General features: G+C 48.9%; 1 long non-coding RNA gene across 3 annotated transcripts in view; it reads right to left on the bottom strand.

Annotated features, from left to right (window-relative positions):
* Positions 1-21768, bottom strand: part of LOC121015057 (uncharacterized) — a 44168-nt gene that overhangs the window by 7033 nt on the left and 15367 nt on the right. Inside the window, exons 1-2 of one of the 3 annotated variants that reach the window (XR_005783586.1) lie at positions 18342-18366; positions 3181-3245 (exon numbers count right to left, since the gene is read on the bottom strand). This is a non-coding gene — a long non-coding RNA (uncharacterized LOC121015057). Of the gene's footprint in view, positions 1-3180; positions 3246-4211; positions 4880-18341; positions 18367-21768 lie in introns of those variants that run through there. The other 2 variants (XR_005783585.1, XR_005783584.1) reach the window with 2 other exon arrangements.

Raw genomic sequence — 21768 nt, 5'->3', positions numbered from 1 at the left:
GGGGCCCAGCTCGACTGAGCCCCGGGCCTGCGTGTCCCACACTGTGCCCCCTGCCTAGACAGTGTCAGCTGAGATCAGCAGCCGAGAGGCTTTAGCTTAAGTGTTGCCTCCCCTGGTGGCTATCATTTGAGAAGTAAGGTATCTGAAGGATCAGGTGGAGTAGAACCCAAGAATTTAAGAGGTTCTTGGACCCAGGAGGAGAGAGGCCAGGCTGTTGCTGATGGAGAGAGAGAGGGCAGAGGCTATAGAGGCCCCGCACAGCCAGCCAGGGAGCAGGGGGCTGGTGCGGAGGGCCCGCGGAGGGTCCCTAACGAGAGTACCTCGCACCGCGCTGGGCCAGCTCAGCTACCTCAGCGGTGCCCCCAAACGCCTCTCACCAGGAGAAATTCAGGGGCTTCCCTACGTTTCCTCCGCGACGTGGAAACCACTCCCTGTGAGGACGGGCATCCTGAAAAATGTGCTGGGGTAGTTGAACAGGAAGAGGCCACCGAGGAGGAATGGAGATTCAGTCCTCCCGGCCAAGCCCTGGGGGACGGGCTAAGGAGACGGAGCTCATCCGGGCCACCAGAGCCTCGCCTGGCCGCGACCAGAGGCCCAGGCCCGAGAAGTCCTCGCACAGTCAAGATCCCGTGTCCTGGAGCAGCACCTCGCGTGGCCAGCCACCCTCCATCCACACCGCGCCCCCTCCGGCAGCTTCTACCTGGAGCTGGGCTCTGTTGCTGGGGCTCCAGGACCCTGCCCCGGGTGCTGCTCCCCATTCCTGCCATCTGAACTCTCTACGGCTCGGTGGCCCCCAGAGCACTTTCTCCTTCCTACTGCGGTATGGCCTTCAAAGCATCCCTCACTCAATCTCTTCAAAGTCAGCCATTCCGAACACGCGTGCCAGACTCGGCTCTCGGCACCAGGGATCCTGCAGGGGACAAGAGAGGCCAAGTCCCCGGCTTCCCTGAGCCGAGGTTCTGGGGGCCTTCACAAAATGAGGGTTCAGACTTGACCACAAAGGAACCTCCCGGGGTTGCGGGGGCGCACGCAGAAGAACCTACCCGTTTGCCCTCGTGCGTCAAATTGAAACGGCAGCCTGCCAGGGTGGATGACACGCGGTGGGCATGAGACACTGTCCCCGGTGTTGAGCAATGGCTTGGGGCAAGTCGCTTGGCTCTCAGCTGCGATGACTCAGGAGTCACCTCTGCAGCCTGGGAATTCACCTCCACAGACCTTATCTGAGGCAGGAATGTGGTCTGTGCTCGGCTGCTGTCCCCACCACCTGCCTGGGTTTTCCAGGCTGTGGAAGAGGGAAAGTTGCTACATCTCCCCAGAGTACTTCCTCCTGCTCGGACCTCCTCCACGTTTGCAACGATAACAACAACAATAAGCCCGTGAGCTGTCGCAAGTTCTGCCCACACACCTCCCTCGGGAGGTAGGTGTCCTACCTGCTGGCATCATGTGGGGCACCTTGTATTATTACCTCGTGTGGGACATTCTCAGGGTGGGGGGAGCTAGATAATGTAACCGGTTAAGTCGGTAAAATGGGGGCTGGACTGGAAGAAAAATATACTGGAGGAAAGCGAATGAGAATTTCGCGTGACTTCCACAGTTAAAGACGCAGGAAATCAAATAAATGGCAGCTGGCCGGCCGGCAGCTTTAGGAGATAATCTTACAGGAGATGTACTTTCCCTCTCCTCTCCTCGGCCCTACTCTGGGGGCTGGTGACAAAAGCTCTGATGTGAGGGGCGCCTGGGTGGCTCGGCGGGTTAAGCGTCCGACTTCGACTCAGTTCACGATCTCACGGCTCACGAGTTCGAGCCCAGGGCTCGGACAGCGCAGAGTCCACTTTGGATCCTTGTTCCCACTCCACCCCTCTTAGAAGCTCTGCTCTGAGACATATTCTCTGTGGGTGCCTTTGCTCCAGGAAGGGATACATGGGGGCCAAGGAGGCAGCTTCATTCAGCCACTCGTGGGCCTTCCTAACAGCAAACCCAGCCAGACGTGGCCCCGAGCGACAGGGACCAAGTATTTTCGCGCGCGGTAAGAGTTTCCAAAGCAGAGAAGTTCCAAGGTCACGTAAATGAGCAGCTTAAAAATGTCGCCACGGGCCCAGGTGCTCTCCATGTTCTCTCTCCACCATCCCCAGCTCGTAGGCATTTGTTCTCGTGCTGTTCAGATGGCCACCTCAGTTGCAAGCTTCGGATACTCAACTGGCACACGGACACGGAGGCATCCCCGTTAACAACAAGAAAAACTTACCTGGAGGGTTCCCCTACCCTAGCAGATGTCCCCGCTGGACAGAACTGTGGCGCAGAATTACAGGCAAAAGGACCAGAAGTACTGTGACCAGATTCTCCCACCGCCTGGGGTTAGGTAGGGACCTGTCCTCCCCTGAGAGAATGCCGACCCACCCCCGAAGCCAGTCTGTTCTGTCGGCAAGGCAGAATGTGGCTCGTGGCTGTCGGCAGGGAGGCACCCAGCAGTGCCAGTAACTCAGCACTCCCACCTTCCCTCAGCCCTGGCACGGATAACCCCGTGGGAAAAGGGAGATGATTAATTGGGGAAAAATAAATGTCAGCTGGTTGTCCATTTCCGACCCGAGTTTCATTACGTTCTGTTTCTAATCACGTCATTTCTGCAACGCTTCATCAGGCAGGTCCAGCAGACAGCTTTCCAAACCCCGCATGTTTTGTCAGCTTGGAAGAAAAGAACAAGCCAAGGTCAGCTGAAGCCTGACCTTTCCCTCCGAGCAGGTTATGGATGTGTCTACCTACTGAGGGCCTGTGTCATGTGTGTGTACCCAGAGTCATTTAGGAGAGGCGTCGGAAGCACAGTGCAGGAAAGCTGGGTCTCGTCACTCATCCCCTCTCTGGATGTGACACATCTCATTGCGCAGATAAATGACAAAAGAGCAGAGAGGCGCTTGACCGAGGTCAGAGAGCCAGTGGCAAAGACAAGATGGCAGCCTCCTGGGATGCCGTCCACCTGTCTGCACAAAACCTCGGGGCTCCAGCTCGGGCCCACCTGACCAAAGAGCCGTCTCGCAATTCAATCAATACCTACAAATAACCAGAGTCCCATGGATACCACAGACCACAAAAATAAGACGGGACAAGATGGGATGATGGGAACGAGGGGTCGGGAGTGAGTTTCCTGAAGCACCGGCCTTCCTCAAAACGGTGAGCATACCTCACCTTGGAGTTGAATAAAACTGGAGCGAGCTCATCTTCTGTGGCTTCTATGGATAAGTTGCGGGACCCTGGAGGCAGAAGTGAAAAGAGCAGTTAGCGATACAGTTAAAAATGGATAGGATGCTCGACTGTTCCTGGTTCGCACAGGCTCCGAGAACTTCCTTTTGGACGCTCTCTCCTTCTTCCTGTCAGACACGTTAAGATGTTCCCTTATCACACGTCAAAAACAACTGTACAACGTGGTAACAGTCGCATTGTGTTACAGTCGTACAGTCGACTAACTGGAGGAAACATTGTGTTTTAATTTACTTAAATATGAATGTTCTTTTTTCCATATTGCAGTTTTGAGTTTACCCGTGTCCCACATCTCAACCATTTTTTTTTTAAGTTTTTATTTATTTTTGAGGCAGAGAGAGACAGAGCATGAACGGGGAAGGGGCAGAGAGAGAGGGAGACACAGAATCAGAAGCAGGTTCCAGGCTCCGAGCCATCAGCCCAGAGCCCGACGCGGGGCTCGAACCCACAGACGGCGAGATCGTGACCTGAGCTGAAGTCGGACGCCCAACCGACTGAGCCAACCAGGCGCCCCCCGCATCTCAACCATTTTAAGAGACCCTTCGACAGCTCCAAGCCCAAGGCTCTATGCTGTCAGCAGTGCGTGGTTAGAGTGAGAATCTATAGATGTGTCGATCACCTAATTCCACACAGAGGGAGCCATGAGAGTTGGGTTGAGGAAGGGGACTATTACACCAGTCACCTACCTTAGCACCTCGTCTAATAGGACCAGGTCACATCCATGTAGTACTTTGTCCCTTTCCCAGATCTTCCATGGACCTTATTTCGTTTCATTCTCTTCAACAGCCCCGTATATAGACGCTAAATCTGTTTTAGTGATAAGGGAGCTTGGATTCAAAGAGGTGAACTTGTTTAATATCACATGACTAGTAAGGAATTGCTTACTATATCCTAAGGAATTACTTATTGGTAAGTAAGTAATTCAAAGGAATTACGGAATGGTCTTAACACCCCAATACCTGTGCACCTTGGACCATGACTTCACTTCCTTGTTGACAACCAGCTCCTGAGTTTTCTCCTTCCTGATGGGGAAGGGGAAGAATTAGACGGCCCCACTTGTCTTAGAAGCATGGGACCCTAGCTGCTCTTGGTGGAACGCCATTCTTTCCAATAAAATAGAGCCCATCAGAAAGATCTCAACTGTCGTTAACACGTTATTTCTCTTTGGTCTGATTTTCTCTATGGTGAGCACCAGAAGGGTTGGCATTGTAGGTGGTGTGGGAACCTGGAAGTAAGATCTGAGCCCTTTGGCCGACACCGCATTGGAGCGGGAAGCCTAAGGGAGAGAGGCTTCAGGTAGCCGCAGGTCTGCTACGCGATTAAGGGAGATCCCCAGCGTAAGCCAAAAAGCACCCTCTTCTGGGTGGCGTCGTCAACATGCCACGATGGGAATGGTTGGAAACACAACAAGTCAACACTTTGACCCGAGACCTGACCCCCCAGGAAGAAGGAAGCAGTTTGAGAGTGCTGATTAAGAGAGCATTTGAGGCAATCAACCTGTCTTGTGTCACGGCTGTGCTAACTCCTGAGAATTTAAGGCCTGTTGTCTGTGACCATGCCCTGGCACGAAACAAACGCCAGCACATGCCTGTGGAATGAAGCCCTAAATCACAGGGGAGGAAGGCAGGGCCTTCTCCCGTCCGTGAGTCCTGCCTCCAGATTCCACTATTACCCACTGATACTGGGAAAGTATTTGTGAGACAGCGGTATTCTGGAACATACCATTGGCTTGTTTTGTTTTCATGTTCTTTTTTTTTTTTTTTTAACTAAAGGCAAGGCCAAAGCCTTAGGGGCCTCACACAGGATGGCTGGGATCTTTCTGACGGGCTCTATTTTATTGGACAAAATGGCATTCCACCAGGAGGGCCTGGGGCCTCTTGCTTCCGGGATAAGTGGGATCACCTAGTCAGAGTGAGACATCACTGGCTGGAGTTCATTGGGTCCAACTTGCTCATTTGAACAGAATAAGATCAAATGTCTCTCTCAAGGTGACAGGCCCCGACTCCGAACTCTAATGCGCCCGCCTACAACCTCAGAAGCACCCAAGTTTTCTCTACACGGGCTTTGTGCGGCCTTGTTCTTCTTCCTCTTCCGCGGTTGGTATGACATTGGGGAAAGGCCTCCACCCCTACAAAGAAACTGAATGCTTGGGAAAGGACCATGACAGCCAGGGTCCCCGGCGTTTGCACAAGTGTGATGCCAACGATAGAAACATAGGATAGGCACGGACAGGCCATCCCCGTCGGCCGCTCTATTCCTGGGGTCCTGGAACAATCCCGTGGGGAGGAGAATCTCCATATTCTCGCTCACCTGTTTGCCTGGCCAAGCCTCGCTAACGGTTCACAAACTCTTCTGTGTCCTCAGCCCTTGGCCACTTTGCACGCAGTGTGCTATGTCAGACAAAGGCCAGCGGGGAGGGTATCCACATCGTGGCTGATTGTTAGAATGCGCTCTTTCTGCCATCCCCAATATCCTACTGTTTATTTTTTATTTTTTATTTTTAAAAATTTTTTTTTCTTTTTTCAACGTTTTTATTTATTTATGGGACAGACAGAGACAGAGCATGAACGGGGGAGGGGCAGAGAGAGAGGGAGACACAGAATCGGAAACAGGCTCCAGGCTCCGAGCCATCAGCCCGGAGCCTGACGCGGGGCTCGAACTCACGGACCGCGAGATCGTGACCTGGCTGAAGTCGGACGCTTAACCGACTGCGCCACCCCGGCGCCCCTATCCTACTGTTTAAAGTCCTTGAGGACAGGAAGCACTTCATACGCTTTTGTAGCCACCACGGCATCTTTCGTGGTGCTGGGCATGGAGTAGAAGCTCAGTGAATACGTGTTTACTTTGAGTCACTCTGGCTGAGCCTCCAGAGGCCGGTTCAATGGAAGATGAGTCATATCTGAAGGTTTCACAATTACTCCCATCAGAACTTCCTTTGAAAACATTCTTCAAGTTCTCCTTTGAAGGCCATTTGAATATATTAATAGTGCTAATCCTGAGATCCTAACTCCCACACCGGACACAGTAGAATTCAGAGCAGGCACCACTCTTTCAAAAGCTCCGAGGTTTCAGAGGAAACCAAATACTCGTCCCTTCTTCCTTTTCAAGGACACGGTCCTCCCTTCACCCTGGAAGTGATGGCACCAAGTTTCTGAGACGGGGAGGAGGAGTTGTCCCGATGCGTTGTCCCCCCTGTGACTTCTCACCTCACTTGGAATAAAATCCAAAACCTTTCCTACGCTCCTGCTCACTTCTCCAATCTTACTTCCTGTTTCTCTCCTTCCCCCACCCAGTCCCTGCCCCCCCACCTCCATAGTCCAGCCACAGGATTTATCTTAATTTCTTAAACACACGGGTCTCTTCGAAGAAGTCTCCCTGCCTGGAAAGTTTTTCCGGGACTGATTCCACAGCCCTCAGGTCTTGTTTTGAATGTGACCTCCTTCCTTGACCACGGAAATATAAGAAGCTTGCCCCTCACCCTCTGTCTCCTTTGTATTATCTACGTTTTATCCTTGAAGCACTTACTCGGATTTGTAATTGAGTATTTTGTTGCCTTCTTGGCCTCCCTCAGTAGCCTGGAAACCCCTGAGAACACAGGCCACGTTAATTTTGTTTCTGACTATGTCTCTAACGCCAGCACCGAGCTTGACTCCAGGGAGGACCTCAATAAACCCTTGTTGAATGAATGAATGAATAGTTTAAGAGAAATTTATCCCTTGCTCTCTGGCTTTCCGTCCTATTTTTTTTTCTTTTCTTTTCTTTTCTTTTTAACCTCAGATCCCTCCTGGATGCCAAGAATCATTTTTTTTTTTTTCCAATCAGGGGACTCTAAGACCTCGAGGGGTACAGATAACTTAGGTTGGGGGCGGGGGAGGGAGGGAATTAATTCCTATCAGCAGAATACGGTATGAAATGTACCATGAATGAAGAAAAATGTACAGACCACAGATCAGGAGTCAGGGGGAGCTCGAGAGCCCCATTTCTGGGGCAGAAATATGTCCTTACAACCTAAAGAAACTACTCATTTTAGAGCTACCCGGGTCTTAGTAGGTGACAGATCATAACTTCTATCGAGCGTAGGTCACGTGGGGAAACTGTGGGAAAACTGTTTCCTTCTCTACCCACAGAATACTTCTGTACTCCAAATGTATCGGGGCTTTTCCCCACAACCAAGCGATTCTCCAACAGCAGCTGGGTGTCCTACAACTGAACCCGATTCTGACACTATTTCCCTAGAGACAGCATCAGATCCCACAGGTGAAGACCTCATCCCCACAGAACTGCTCCCCCTGCAGATGCCGGTCTCGGGTCCCACGTTGTCCCTTGTACCCTGGCCAGCTATAAACCGGAGAGTCCCGTGACCCTCCCACCCCCGAGTCTGATCATTTGCTACAATGGCTGACAAGCGCTCAACACAAACAAACAAACAAACAAACAAAACAGTTTACGATGACTCATTACAAAGGGTATCGAAAAATGGCTTGCATCTTCTGAGATGTGTAAACTGAGCACCCAATTTACCCCTGCTTCCATTGTAGCTTTCCATGGGATCCAAATTCAGGTGTCCCGGAACCACACGTCCTCAACAGACCTCAGCTCAGCTCGGTGTGTGTGGACAGAAGAAAGCTGGTTCAGCACGGTTTTCCCCGAGTGCTCCATTTTCCATAGTACCAGGCACAACTATCTGCTGCACCATCACTGGGGCTCTGTGGTTCCCGGTGGTGCCAGGGGAATGTGCAGGCAATTTAACCTACTTGCTGTCCCATCGTTGGCTAGCGGTCTACTTGTGACTGAATCTCCCCTGCCTGAGAGCCTACTTCTCCCGTAGGCAGATTTATTGCAGATAAGACTGATAAGTAGCTAGATCCTTCGTTCGTGTCTCACACTAACCCTGTGATCTTGGGAAAGTTATCCTCTGGCTGGCTCCGTCTCCTCATCTGTAAAATGAGGATATTCGTATCTGCCTCACAGAGTGAACGATCATAGGTGAAGCACATAGAAATGCTTAATAATAATTAGTGCTCCAGAGAGGAGGATAGTTGATGTGGCCAATATTTCTGTACTGGTGTTTTAAAGTTAGCTCCTGGAAAAGCAGGAAATTGAACTCACGTTATTCCCGTGTCCCAGGGGCCAGGACTTGAACTCCCCTAGCAGGTACTGTCTGCACCGTCCAAATTCTGCTTTCTTGTCACCCCGTTGCTCGCTCTGACTTCCAGGGGGCAAATCACCCGCCACCAACTGAGCTGTGGTTTCTGCAATTACATCTCATTCACGGAGCACCTGGGTGGCTCGGTCAGTTAAGCGTCTGACTTCAGGCTCGGGGCGTGATCTCACGGTTTGTGAGTTCGAGCCCCGCGTCGGGCTCTGTGCCGACAGCTCGGAGCCTGGAGCCTGCTTCAGGTTGTGCGTCTCCCTCTCCCTGTCCTTCTCCACTCGCGCTCTGTCTCTCTCTGTGTCTCAAAAGTAAATAAACGTTAAAAAAAAAAAGAATAAGATCTCTCATTCGCTTTTGCATGCCCCACACCATCTGGCTCAGGTTAGGTGCTTGGCAAATCTTCACGGCTTAAACTACGGCATCTTTTAATCCTGATAACAAGGAAATGGTACGGGTGTGTGTAGGAGTATCTGGAATGCGTGCATTTACACACCAGCGATGCCATCATTTAGCAGAGGGAGGAGATGTCAAATTAGCAGAGCACTAAGACTGGGGCTGACAGGCAAGAAGGCGCTAGACGTGCTTGCCCACGGGCTGGACTATATACCAGACTGTATGCTCCTTGGGGACAAAGACCGAGTTTCGTTCTTTCTCCGGCGCCTCGCATGGTGCCTGATGGGTCCCATGCGCTCGATAAATGTCAGTTAAGTGGTGAATTCACTCACGTTTGAAATTCCAACTTGGGAAGCTCCCACTGCTTTCTAGTGTTGGATATAGTCTTATCAGCACGCCCCTGCCCCGGCATACAGAGCTCCTGCCCCCCTCCGTTCCCACCACCAGGTACTCTCCACCCCAGGGCTAGATCCTCACCTCGGTTCTGACTTGGCAAGATGAGGGTCACACCTGGAAATCATGTCTGTGCCAAAATAACCACAAACAGTTAACACGTGGCTGGCATCTCTCTTCCTGGTGTGCGGGAAGTACCTCTGCCTCCTGTCAGATGTGAGAAAACCCTTCTCTGCTACGCCTTGGACGTACTCTCTTTTTGAACCAGCTCAACCTCAGGAAATAGTTTTCCCACCGGTGCCAACTCTTTGGCGAGGATTAGCAGAGGATTACGAATCTGCCAGGACCACCAGTCAAACACGGCTGCTTCCCTTCCCATCTTTTGGTTTTGACTTACCCGGCCAACGTCAACTTCCCCTTTCCAAACAAAGGCTATGTAAGATGCTCTGGACAGCGAAGGATAGAGAATCTAACCACCGGGGCCCACCCGATAAGGATGTTTATTACTTTGCATCATGTCCAGTTTGGAGGTAGGACAGTTTCGGAGCGGGGTCGTTCACCGACATAGGAACGTCGTGCATCTAGCTTAACAATTCTGCAGCTTTCTCCCCCAGTCCCCAGATCTGCTGTAGGTCAGGCCTCACGTGCCAGAAACCACCTTCAGAAAGAGAAAAAGAGAAGGCCCCCATCTTGCGTCCTTCCAGAGAAGGGGGGCTGGTCCCCTACGTCTCACTGGCCAGAAGTGGCACAATCTACCCATGCTTCAACAATCCCGAGGTGGGGCGAGGCGAGGCCACCGCAATTGGCCTAGACCAATGAAAACTCACCCTCGGAGGTGGGGGAGAGTCCAAGTTCCTGTACGGGACACAACCCCTCAGAGGAGGGCAGCCAAAATTAAGATTCTGAGAGCAAGGTAGCTAGAGGGAAATAGCCCCCTGATAGGCAACCAGCCGTGTCTACAGCAGACAAAATTGCCCCATTGACCTCTAAGGAGAGAATGAATAAAATTACACTAATTTCATTCTTGGGAAAATCAAACTCTCCAAAGACAAGGATTTTGTTTACCCAGAGCTACAATCTGATTAAAGATATAAAGCCCTTTCAAAGGCATTAACTCAGAATGGCCCAACCGTCATTTATCTGTGTGGGCTGAAGCAATAGAAAGGCTCCACCAAAAGCTTCGTGTATGCAAAATATTAAAGTAGGCTCACCAGCGCAAAGAAAACAAAGCCTTCTTGTAGTGCTGAGTCACCTGGGCTGATGGTACACACATTCTGATTCCAGAGAAGTATCAAAGTCGAAATGGTGATATGTGGCCCCGATTTCACTCTCTGTTACAAGACTGACCAATGCCCCTCTCTGGAGGATATAGCACTCTTTTCATAAGCAGGAAACACAATTCACAACTTTATTGGAGACCCTGCTGGAAGCTGTATAAAGGTGCTTTTGGAAAAGCTTGAAATCTTTTCACCCTTATGAAAAAAAAAAAAAAAAAAAGGACTTTGACCAAAAGAAATAGGTCAAGAAACTATTTGATCCTGAAGACATGCCTAAGTCTTCCTCTCCAAGATTTGTATTAAGTATAAAATGTGATGGTCAAGTAGCCGATTCACTGATCACTCGCTATTCCTTCACTTAACTTCGGGTTGGTCCATTCCTCTCCTGTTCATACCCCCCCACCCCAGAATCTGGCAGGCCCCCAGTGCTGACAGCTCGGGTTTCCATCTTGTTATTTTCAGAAGGGCTAAAAGGGAGCACAGGGCACAGCCTGTGGGAGCCTTCTCTGGGTTCCCCCAACCCCCCCCCACCCTCCTTGGAAAGTCCTCCCCATTGCCTCCTGCCTATCTCGGTGCCAGCCCTTCCCCAAGCTGCTGGACCTTCCACCCGGGACAAGTGCCATCCAATGCCCAGATTCCTCAGCAATGAGCAACCTATAGTATCTGTGTTATGAAACCTCTTCCTTCTCTGCCTCTGCCTCTTTCTCTCCACGGAGGGCTTGGTGTATTTGGGGGCTCCAGCCACAGAAGCAAATTTCCTCTGGAAGAAAGAATTTGAAAAAGAAGAAGTGAGCCACGGAGCTGGAGAATTAAGTTACGCAGAAAACTCCCCGGAGAAGGTGGGGGTGGGGGGTGGCCAGTTAACTGAAGGGTAGTCATCTCTGCTGTGCCTCGTCTGAGAGAATGAGCTGGCAGGAAGCAGAGGAATGAGGCAAGTGAACCTTCAGGAGGGCTGAGTTTCAAATGTTCCTGCCAGACAGGATTATATGTCCTCAGGCAGGTGTCCTTCCCCTGTGGCCCTTGGTATCAGCTGCGTGTGGCTTTTTTTTTTTTTTTTTCAAGGAAATACCAGTCCACAGTTAGGAATCGAGATTAGTATGAGGGAAGAGAGAGAGTCTCCTACATTGTCTAAACACTAAGCAGACTACCGAGGTTAAAATCCTTGTTCCACCATCCACTTCTCTCCAGAATGGGAATAATAGTGGCTACCTCACCAAACTGGGTGGGTGAAATTAAACAAGATAAGGTCACAAAGCTAGCAGCATAGCAGAAAAGTCAGGACAGGAGCGGCCACAACCACCGCAGCCACAATGCGGGTTGTTACGAACCAAAGGGAGAGCCCAGGCGAAGAACACAGAATTGTGAGAGCTGTAACACAAGGGTCAGCCCCACATTCCTATGTGGTGGGGAGGAGGATGCAGAGAGGTCAGTGAGGAAGCTGGGGGCCAGGCCAGAGGTCCCTCCAGGGTGGAGGCTTGGCGGGTGGAGCCAGCGTTGGCCAAGACCTAAGGATGGAGGGGGAGGAGGAGGGGGAGGGGAAGGGGAACCGGGCCGCATAGTACTGGAGTTCCTCCTTTGTTCAGCTGGGCCAAGTTCATTAATAGAAGTGAGCTAATGCTTTTCCCCACTGGAAGCAATCAAGTTACTTCATCTCAGAAGCAATCTTCCCCAGGAACTATTATACTTGGAATTATAACAACAAAAGCACCTCAGACACACCCAGGGCAGCAGCCCAAGGCTCACAGCCCCAGAGCCTCCCGTGGTGAAAAGCAGACTGAAAAGTAGCAGCCCCTCTGCGTTAGGTCAACAGTCCTTCCAGCTAAAAGAGACCTTCCAGAGCGATGCTTGTCGGCCAGCCCAGGGTCAGTGGTGTGGCCGGTGCTTTTCAGACTGAAAAGCTGACCTTAACTAGGAGGTTCTACTCTTAGCTCAGAGAGAAGAGTGCTAGAAAAGTCAAGGCTATTTTTCCTCCACTAACAGAATATTCACACAGGCCCTAGTGTCCATAAAAGTTAGCCATCGGGGAGGAGATGGTTATTCCAGAAAGGGTTACAGTGAAATCATTTACTATTAGGGAGAAATACTCAAATTTGAACCTCATTGTAAATTCTGTGTAAAAACATTTTCTAGATGGATTAAGGATTCTGTGTTTATAAAAAGACAGAGCAAGAAGGAGAAGCAGCTAGAAGAAAAGGTAGGTGTGCTTGTAACTTACCCTGGGATAGACTGGCAACATGAAAATATGGCCACAAACAATATGATAGAGCCCATGAAACCTACTTGAATCTGGGCAGGTGGAAACTGCTTTGACCATCAGAGCAGTTGGCATACAAGGCTACGTCATAAAAGGCTTTCTTGCTTCTGCTTTGTTTGCCGGAACACTTACTTTCAGAGCCCTGAGCTGCCATGTAAGAATTCTGACTACGCCTAAGCGGCATGTTGGGCAGGCCACATGGAAACATTCAGGGAACTGTCCCTACTCAGCCCAGCCTTGTGGCCATGCCGCAAGGCTCCCGACATGTGGGTGACGCCATCTTGGCTTCTCTCAAAGCAGAGAGACTCCATGACTTCTGTCAACATCAGGCATTGCAGAAAAGCCACCAGCTGAACCCGCCCAATTCCTGACCTACAAAAGTTATAAAATGGGAGACGACTGTTGTTTTAAGCCATTACATTTTGAGGTGGTTCGTTACACAGCAGCAGATAAATGGAACGAATAGAGAAGAACTTTCTAAGCACAAAAGCTTGATAGGAATCCAAATAAAAGAATAACAGACTCGATGGGGCGCCAGGGTGGCTCAACCGGTTAAGCATCCGACTCTTGATTTCAGCTCAGTTCACGATCCCAGGGTCATGGGATTGAGCCCCACATCAGCCTCCATGCTGAGTGTGGAGCCTGCTTAAGATTCCCTCTCTCGGGGCGCCTGGGTGGCTCAGTCGGTTAAGCGTCCGACTTCGGCTCAGGTCACGATCTCGCAGTCCGTGAGTTCGAGCCCCGCGTCGGGCTCTGTGCTGACAGCTCAGAGCCTGGAGCCTGTTTCAGATTCTGTGTCTCCCTCTCTCTCTGCCCCTCCCCTGTTCATGCTCTGTCTCTCTCTGTCTCAAAAATAAATAAAACGTTAAAAAAAAAATTAAAAAAAAAAAAAAAGATTCCCTCTCTCTCAGAAAACATACTTGGCTATTAAGATGTTCCGTTAAGTATGATGTCACTTGTAGGTTTTTCAGAGATGCCCTTTATCAGGGTGAACTAGTTCCTCTCTATTCCTAGTTTGTTGAAGACTTTTTAAAATTGTAAATGGGTGTGGGGTTTAAAATTTTTTTTTTTAATGTTTATTTATTTTTGAGACAGAGAGAGACAGAGCATGAACGGGGGAGGGGCAGAGAGAGAGGGAGACACAGAATCGGAAGCAGGCTCCAGGCTCTGAGCCATCAGCCCAGAGCCTGACGCGGGGCTCGAACTCACGGACCGCGAGATCGTGACCCGAGCTGAAGTTGGACGCTTAACCGACTGAGCCACCCAGGAGCCCCGGTGTGGGGTTTTAAAGGGTAGTTGCCTGTATCTGTTGAGAAGTTTATGTGACTTCAGGACCTTCCATTAAACTAGTATTTTATTAAAGATTTCTGTGACTATATTCCTGGGTTATACTGATCTGCAATTATACTTACTTGTGGCGCCCGTGTATGGCTTTGGTATCACAGTATAATATACGCACAGAATTAAGTGAAAAGCATTCCTAGATGTTTAGGAGTCCTGAGTATTGATTCCTCATTAAATGTATGTTATAGTTGATCTAAGACATCTGGGCCTGGGCTTTGCATTGTAGAGATAATGTTATTTAATACATAAATAATTGAATTTATTTCCTCCTTCCAAAAAAAAAAAAAAGATTCTCTCTCTCCCTCTCTGCCTCTCCCCTGCTTGTGTTCTCTCTTCTCTCGAAAACAAAATATAAATAAATAAATAACCCAAACAAACAGACTTGAAATTGTAAACTGCTTTCTGTCAAGTATCATCACATACAAATCAAAAGGCAATGGTGCACTAGAAAAATATCCTTGTAACACATGTGACAGACGAACCACAAGAAGAAAAATTACAATGGGAAAAAAAATGGCAAGGAACGAAAAGCCGTTATCAGAAAAAAATTTTAAAGGCCAAAAAGACATGTTTAACACCAGCAGGAACAAAATAAATGCAAATTAGATGACCAGAGACCGTTCTGCTTTCCAATTTGCAAAGATTTTTGAAATGATCATTCTCGGTGCCTGCAAGACTGTAGTGAGGCAAGCGTTGTCTACTCCTGGAGGTGGAAATATAAATTGGTAGCCTTTTGGGAGAACCAGCTGAGGATCCAAAAGTCTTAAATACCCTTTGCTCAAGCCTTGCCGCGTCTAGGATTGAAGAGGATGTACGGCCAAGCATTCTCATCACAGCACTATTTCTAACGGTGAGAAATTAGAAACAATAAACCGTTCAACAATGGGAGCAATGTTGCAAAGTTTCAAATAACGGAACCCAATAGCGTTATCAAAAGCGTGGCTTCCGAATTATTCAGTGACAAGGGAAGGGCGTGAAAAACAGTTAAAAGTATACAAGGGAATAGCCACAATTTTATGTATGTAGATGGATGGATAGACAGATTAAAACGCTGGATGGAAACACACCAAAATATTAACCGCAGTTTCTGAAGAAGAGGTTTGCCGGCGGGGGAGGGGGGGGGGGGGGGTTATTTCGTTCTTTCTCCTTGTCTGAGTTTTCCCATTTTCTCAACATGAAACTGTATTAATTTTATAACCAGAAAAAAATTCTTCTTTTTAAGTTGGTAACTAAAGAGAAAATTCCAAGGCAGTAGCTCCGGCAAACTTGAACACAGGGACTTTCACGTACTGAGAGGTCTTAGGAGCCAAGATCTCTCCCTCCAGACACCTGCTGGGGTCTGTGTTTTACAGTTTCCTGACCTCTAGGCCTTCCCTCCCCCCAGGGTCTCCAGGCTTCAAAATTATCTTTCTAGCATCCCTCCCTTTGCCGATCACACCTCGCCACCACAGGCATCCATACACAAGTAAACATTTCTATTCCTTCAGTTTCCTTCTGTTAACAAAGATTTAGAAATCACAACCAGAGAGCCCTGGACCAAAGGGATGGTTTTTCTTTGACATCCCTTCCCGAAATTTGTTACTGTTACTTTTAACTGGTTACCAACATTAAAAAAATGAGGACGGGGCGCCTGGGTGGCGCAGTCGGTTAAGCGTCTGACTTCAGCCAGGTCACGATCTCACGGTCCATGAGTTCGAGCCCCGCGTCGGGCTCTGGGCTGATGGCTCAGAGCCTGGAGCCTGTTTCCGATTCTGGGTCTCCCTCTCTCTCTGCCCCTCCCCCGTTCATGCTCTGTCTCTCTCTCTCTCTCTCTCTCCTTCAAAAATAAGTAAAAACATTAAAAATTTTTTTTGGAAAAAAAAAGAAACCTGCAATCCAGAAATGCTCGTGCCAGTAACAGGCGTAAATAACAAAAGCTCCAAGAAAAGCCTGCTTTCTGAAGCCTGAATGACAGAAGGACAGAAGGACAGCCCAAGAAGACGCAAAGTGTTTACACGATAACTGCTCTACCCCAGCCAGACACCTCAGAAAAAGATCTGTGGCCCCACCCCCACCCACTAGTGAGAAGCCTTGATTTCCACTCTTGTGAGGCTCTAACCCCAACCGCCCAACTGGGGTGGGTGTCAGAGATGGCCAAGAAGGGAGCCAGCATTTCATCCGCTATGACTGGTAGACAGCCCTCACCTCCCCCTTCATGGGGGGCCTATCAGGCAGGAATGAGGCGTATCTACAGTTCCTCAAAGGAGCGCCCCCCCCCACTTGAGTGTCAATGGAGGCCAAGTGGTGAGCCTGGCCGAACCTGGCCTTCCACCTTTGCCTGAAAGTGGCCAGATGGCAGCCCGAACCTCCCGCCAAGATGGTGTCAGCAGAGGTCAGAGAAAAGAGTAGATTTAAACAACATCCAGAGCCTCCGAACACAATGCAAATATGTCCCCGTTCCAATCAAAAGTCACCCATCACCCCCCAAGCCAGGAAGATCTCAAAGGGAATGAAAAAAAGACCTTCCATAGATGCCAACACAGAGATGACAGAAATGTAAGACTTACTCGACAAAGATTTCAAAACTGCCCAAGATAAAAATTCCTCCACAAGCAATTGTGAACGTGCTTGAAACTTATTAAAAAAAATTTTTTTTTGAAACCCTCACAGTGCCTGGGTGGCTCAGTCGGTTGAGCATCTGACTCTTGACTTGGGCTCAGGTCATGACCCCAGCATCGTGGGATCAAGCCCCACGTTGGGCTCCGTGCTGAGTGTGGAACCTGCTTGAGATTCTCTTTCTCTTTCTCAAATAAAAAACATTTTTAACTAAAAAAAAAAAAAGACCCACAGTTTAAAAAAGATAGAAAGCCTCAGCAAAGAAACAGAAGATACAAAAAAGAACGAAATGGATGTTATAGAACTGAAAAATACAGCAATCAAAATTAAAACTCAGCGTATGGACTTGCCTTAGTTTCTTACTGCTGCCGTGACAAATTATCGCAAACTTCGTTATCTTAAAACAAAACAAATTTGGGGCACCTGGGTGGCTCAGTCGGTTGAGCGTCCGACTTTGGCTCAGGTCATGATCTCACAGCTCGTGAGTTCGAGCCCCGCGTCGGGCTCTGTGCTGACAGCTCGGAGCCTGGAGCCTGCTTTGGATTCTGTGTCTCCCTCTCTCTCTCTGCCCCTAACCCACTCGCATTCTTTCTCTGTCTCTCTCAAAAATAAATAAACATTAAAAAATTTTTTTAAAAAAACAAATTTAATATCTTACAGTTCTGGAGGTCGGAAGTCCAAAGTGGGTCTCATCGGGCTAAACTCAAGGTGCATCAAGACTGTGTGACTTCATGAGGACACCAGTGAGGAGTCTATGTCCACCTTCCTGAGGCTGTGCCCTCGTTCCTTGGCTCATGACCCCTCCCCCCGTCTTCAAAGCCAGGAGTCTATGCCAGTCCTTCTCACATGGCATCACACCGACAGTAACTCTCTTGTCCCTCTCTTTCACTTGCAAGGACCCTTGTGGTTTTCTTGGGTGCACCGAGGGAATACAGGATAATCTCCCCGTCTCAAGATGGTCAGTCACGTCTGTAAAGTCCCTTTTGCCATGGCAAAGGTCATCCATTCACATGATCTGGGGATGAGGGCGTGAACTTCTCGGAAGAGCGACTGTTCTGCCCGCTCCCGTCTGCCCTCTGGCTCCCAAAGATTCATGCCCAGCCCACAGGCAAAGTGTATTCACCCCCACCGTGAGGTCCTCAAAAGTCTCAATCCATTACGGCATAAACGCAAAGTCCAAATGCTCATCAACTCAAATTTCCAAATGTCATCATCTCAGTCATTTGCACAGTTATGGGAGGACTCTTAATTACATCCAGCCTGGAGCAAAATTCCTCTCCATCTACGGACCTAGAAACCAAGTCAGCTTCTCCCAAAACGCAGTGATAGGACAGGCATCAGTTACCAAATTATCGACATTCCCACTCAAAACGAAAAAAGGAAGGAAGACGGCAGTTACTACTCCCGACCCATTTTGCAATCCAGCTGGGCAGATTTTAGGTTCTAAGACCTCTGGGTCTCAAGGATCCATTCTGTGAGCTCACAGCCCACAGAACTTCAAGCTCACAGCCTTGAAGTTGTCCTTTCGTTCTGACGGAAGGTAGACTTGTTTGCAGCTGAAGAGTGTTATCAGCATAGTTTATATCTATAGAATATCGGGGGGTCTAACAACTCTATAAACTCTTAAGGAAATGTAATTACTAATTTTTTTTTAAGTAAGAGAAATCTTTTTTCGTACCGTTTTGTCTAGTTTTAATATCCGATGGGGCGCCTGGGTGGCGTAGTCGGTTAAGCGTCCGACTTCAGCCAGGTCACGATCTCGCGGTCCGTGAGTTTGAGCCCCGCGTCGGGCTCTGGGCTGATGGCTCAGAGCCTGGAGCCTGTTTCCGATTCTGTGTCTCCCTCTCTCTCTGCCCCTCCCCTGTTCATGCTCTGTCTCTCTCTGTCCCAAAAATAAATAAACGTCGAAAAAAAAATTAAAAAAAAAAATATCCGAGTAACACTAGCTTCATAAAATACATTGGGAAATGTTCCCTCCTCTTCTGTTTCCTGAAAGAGATTCCATAGAACAGATTTTTGCGTTTATATTTGTGATGAGTACTCGGTGTTCGTAGTTTTCTTCTCTTGTACACGAGGGATTCTTACGAGGATGGAAATATTCTGTACCTCGCCTATATCAATGCCAACCCTCGTTATAATATTGCAAGATGTTACCTTTGGGGGAAACTGGGTAAAGGACCACCAGGGAGCTCTCTATATTATTCCTTACACCTGCGCGCGAATCTACAATTCTTTCACACGAAAAAGCGTAATGAAAAAAATGTAATGTAGTTCCAGATGCAAGTCTAAATGTTTATCTTCTCTCAAAAAAAATCACAAGATTTTTGCAAAAACCACTTGCACGTATGACCGAAATGGGCCGCGGTGGAGCGGTGATGCAGCTTGCCAGCTCACCCCAGTCCCCACTACTCCCTATTGTCTCCCTGTCACCGGGGCTCAGCATTCTCCGTGAGTCAATATCCAGTGGACCCTGCTAACTTTCTCACATGCAGTGAGAGACCCCTGTCTGGCACCTGTGTAGACATTTGAATGCCCCACTTTTGTGGACTTGGAGTCCTGTAAGCAGGGTGGCGGCAAAATTCAGTCGTGCTAAGGCGTGAACTCGCGGAAACATCTTAACTCTGTATCTCGTGCCTGAAACATGTGCACCTGAGACATGATACCATAAGGCGGAAACGTGAAAGTCAGACGGACCTGAGTTAAAATTGTGGTTTTCCCACCTGACCTTGAGCCAATTAGTTGAATTTTCACATTTTCACTTACGAACTGGGAACGATAATACACGATTCAATGTAATCCAAACCTCTAATCCAAACCTGGTGCTGTGAGCACCGCAGCATAGGTGCTCAGTTAATATGTTTTCCCCATAACAACAGGATGCCTCTCTCTTTTTTGAAACCGACAGCTTATGCCAAAGGAGTTTGTTTTTCGCTGGAGCGTTGCACGTATATTTGCCGTTACCTGGGAAGGCGCGGGCCGCTTTGCTCAGCATCTCACCAGCGCTATCTCACTATCCTCACGATAACCCTGCACAGAAGGCACCTGTATCATGCCCCTCTCGCCCCTGAGGAATTTGAAGTGTAGAGTTATTTGATTATCTAAGCTTTGGCCGATAATTCCGATTCCAGAATCCAGAGCGTGCTGCGCATTCAACCGCTTTTCCCACTGCCTTGCTTGGCAGAGTTTGGGAGAGGTTTCCGTTCTAGACTCTCCCCAGAGACGAGCCCCTGCTCCGTGCAGGTCCCCCCTTGTTACAGCTGTAAGGCTGACAGCGACGACTTTGTGGTCGGCCTCGATCTACGGCCTTGGGGAGACTTTGCGAATCCCATCTCTGCTTCGTTTTCTTCCCCTGACGCATGAACTCACTTGGGATAGACATGTGACTCACCTGCATACAGATTGCACCGTGTTTGAAGGCTTATACATCCCGTGCAGCAAACGCAGACTGTTGCTACCTACCAAGGGTATTTTCCTATAGCTGCTTTGTTGACATCCCTTTCACAATCCGATGACCTCTTACCGGCGCTAAGGGACAAAAACCAGACAGAACAGGCTGAGGGAAATGTCAGCTCTCCCCTGAGGATCGGTTGCTGGCTGAGCTGCTCAGGGGTTTGTCACTCAAGTGACAAGGAACCACAGGACACTCCCTGGCTCCTAACAGAGTGTTCAGGAGCTTCCCAGGATATGAAACCAGAGAAATGTCTTGAGCTTATTCCTGAATGGCTAAGACGCTCCAGCAGGACAAAGCTGGCCTCGATCCCTGGCCGCCCCACCTCTCAGCTGGGCGAACTTGTTAAAGTTCTTACCCTCTCCCGAAGCCTCAGTTTCCCCATTTTGGAAAATGAGAGCAGAATCAGAGCAATGCCTCCCTTAGAGGGTCTTGGAAGGAAATAGAGGAGATGACACAGGAAATGTTTCACCACAGCGCCTCACACACGGTAAGCCCTCAAAAACATGTTAGTATTATTACATCAACGGTGGGGTTTTTGCTGATGAGCTGGAAAGATTAATAGCCATTAATGTAAGTGGTGGGATTTGCAATATGTTCAGAAAAAAAAAAAAATGGTGCCTCCGGTGGTGGTATTTTAGTCCTTATTAGGAAAAAAAAAAAAAAAAAGGCAGGGGAAACTCACTTCCTGCCAAAGTGGTATTCATCAGAGATTCTCTGCGTTTGATATTTAAAAATCAAACCATGTTTCCTATTAGATTACAATTCCAGAAATGTTCTCTGTTCAATTTTGATAAATAGAACCGTCCTCTTAAAATAATGTGCCGGCTTCACCTGTTGCTAGCTTTGCGCCCTTGGGCAACATTGTTTGTCAGTTTTCTCATCCCTAAGGTTCCGCTCTGGAGTCCCCTGAGACAATGGACGTGGAGGTTCTTTGTAAAAGTGTAAAACCCCCTGCAGAAATGCTAGGTTACGATGGCTCCACACCTACCCTTAGCTGTGTTTCCTCAGTTGTTTGCAAACTATACGTTCAATTAGGAAACAACAACAACTTGGGGCGCCTGGGTGACTCAGTCGGTTAAGCGTCGGGTTCTCCATCTCGGCTCAGGTCTCGATCTCATGTCGGCGCGGAGACTGCTTGGGATTCTCTCCCTCTCTCCTTGCCCCTCCCTCCTCTCAAAAATAAACCAACATTAAAAAAAATAAGTCTTAGGGGTGCCTGGGTGGCTCAGTCGGTTAAGCGTCCGACTTCAGCTCAGGTCATGATCTCGCGGTCCGCGAGTTCGAGCCCCGTGTCGGGCTCTGGGCCAATGGCTCAGAGCTTGGAGCCTGTTTCCGATTCTGTGTCTCCCTCTCTCTCTGCCCCTCCCCCGTTCATGCTCTGTCTCTCTCTGTCTCAAAAATAAATAAATGTTAAAAAAAAATTTTAAAAAAAAGTTTTAGAAAAGGAAATCAAAACAACAACCCGATTGTCCTCTTCAGTGTGATTTTTACATATTACCTTAAAGGAAGGCACAACTTTGGAGAAAACCATGCTCGCCAGGCACAAGTACGGAACACAAAGGAGAACGTGTGACCAATTTCATCTCAATCTTTGGAAGGTGAGAAAATTCCCTCCGTTTTCCGGAAAGCAATTCTGAGGGGTTATCACAGAATC

Source organism: Herpailurus yagouaroundi, unplaced genomic scaffold (genome assembly GCF_014898765.1).
Source record: "Herpailurus yagouaroundi ecotype Mexico unplaced genomic scaffold, PumYag 205, whole genome shotgun sequence".
In the NCBI taxonomy this organism is placed as follows: domain Eukaryota; kingdom Metazoa; phylum Chordata; class Mammalia; order Carnivora; family Felidae; genus Herpailurus; species Herpailurus yagouaroundi.
The sequence above is the reverse complement of the archived record's forward strand: the minus strand, read 5'-3'. Positions and strand labels throughout refer to the sequence as shown.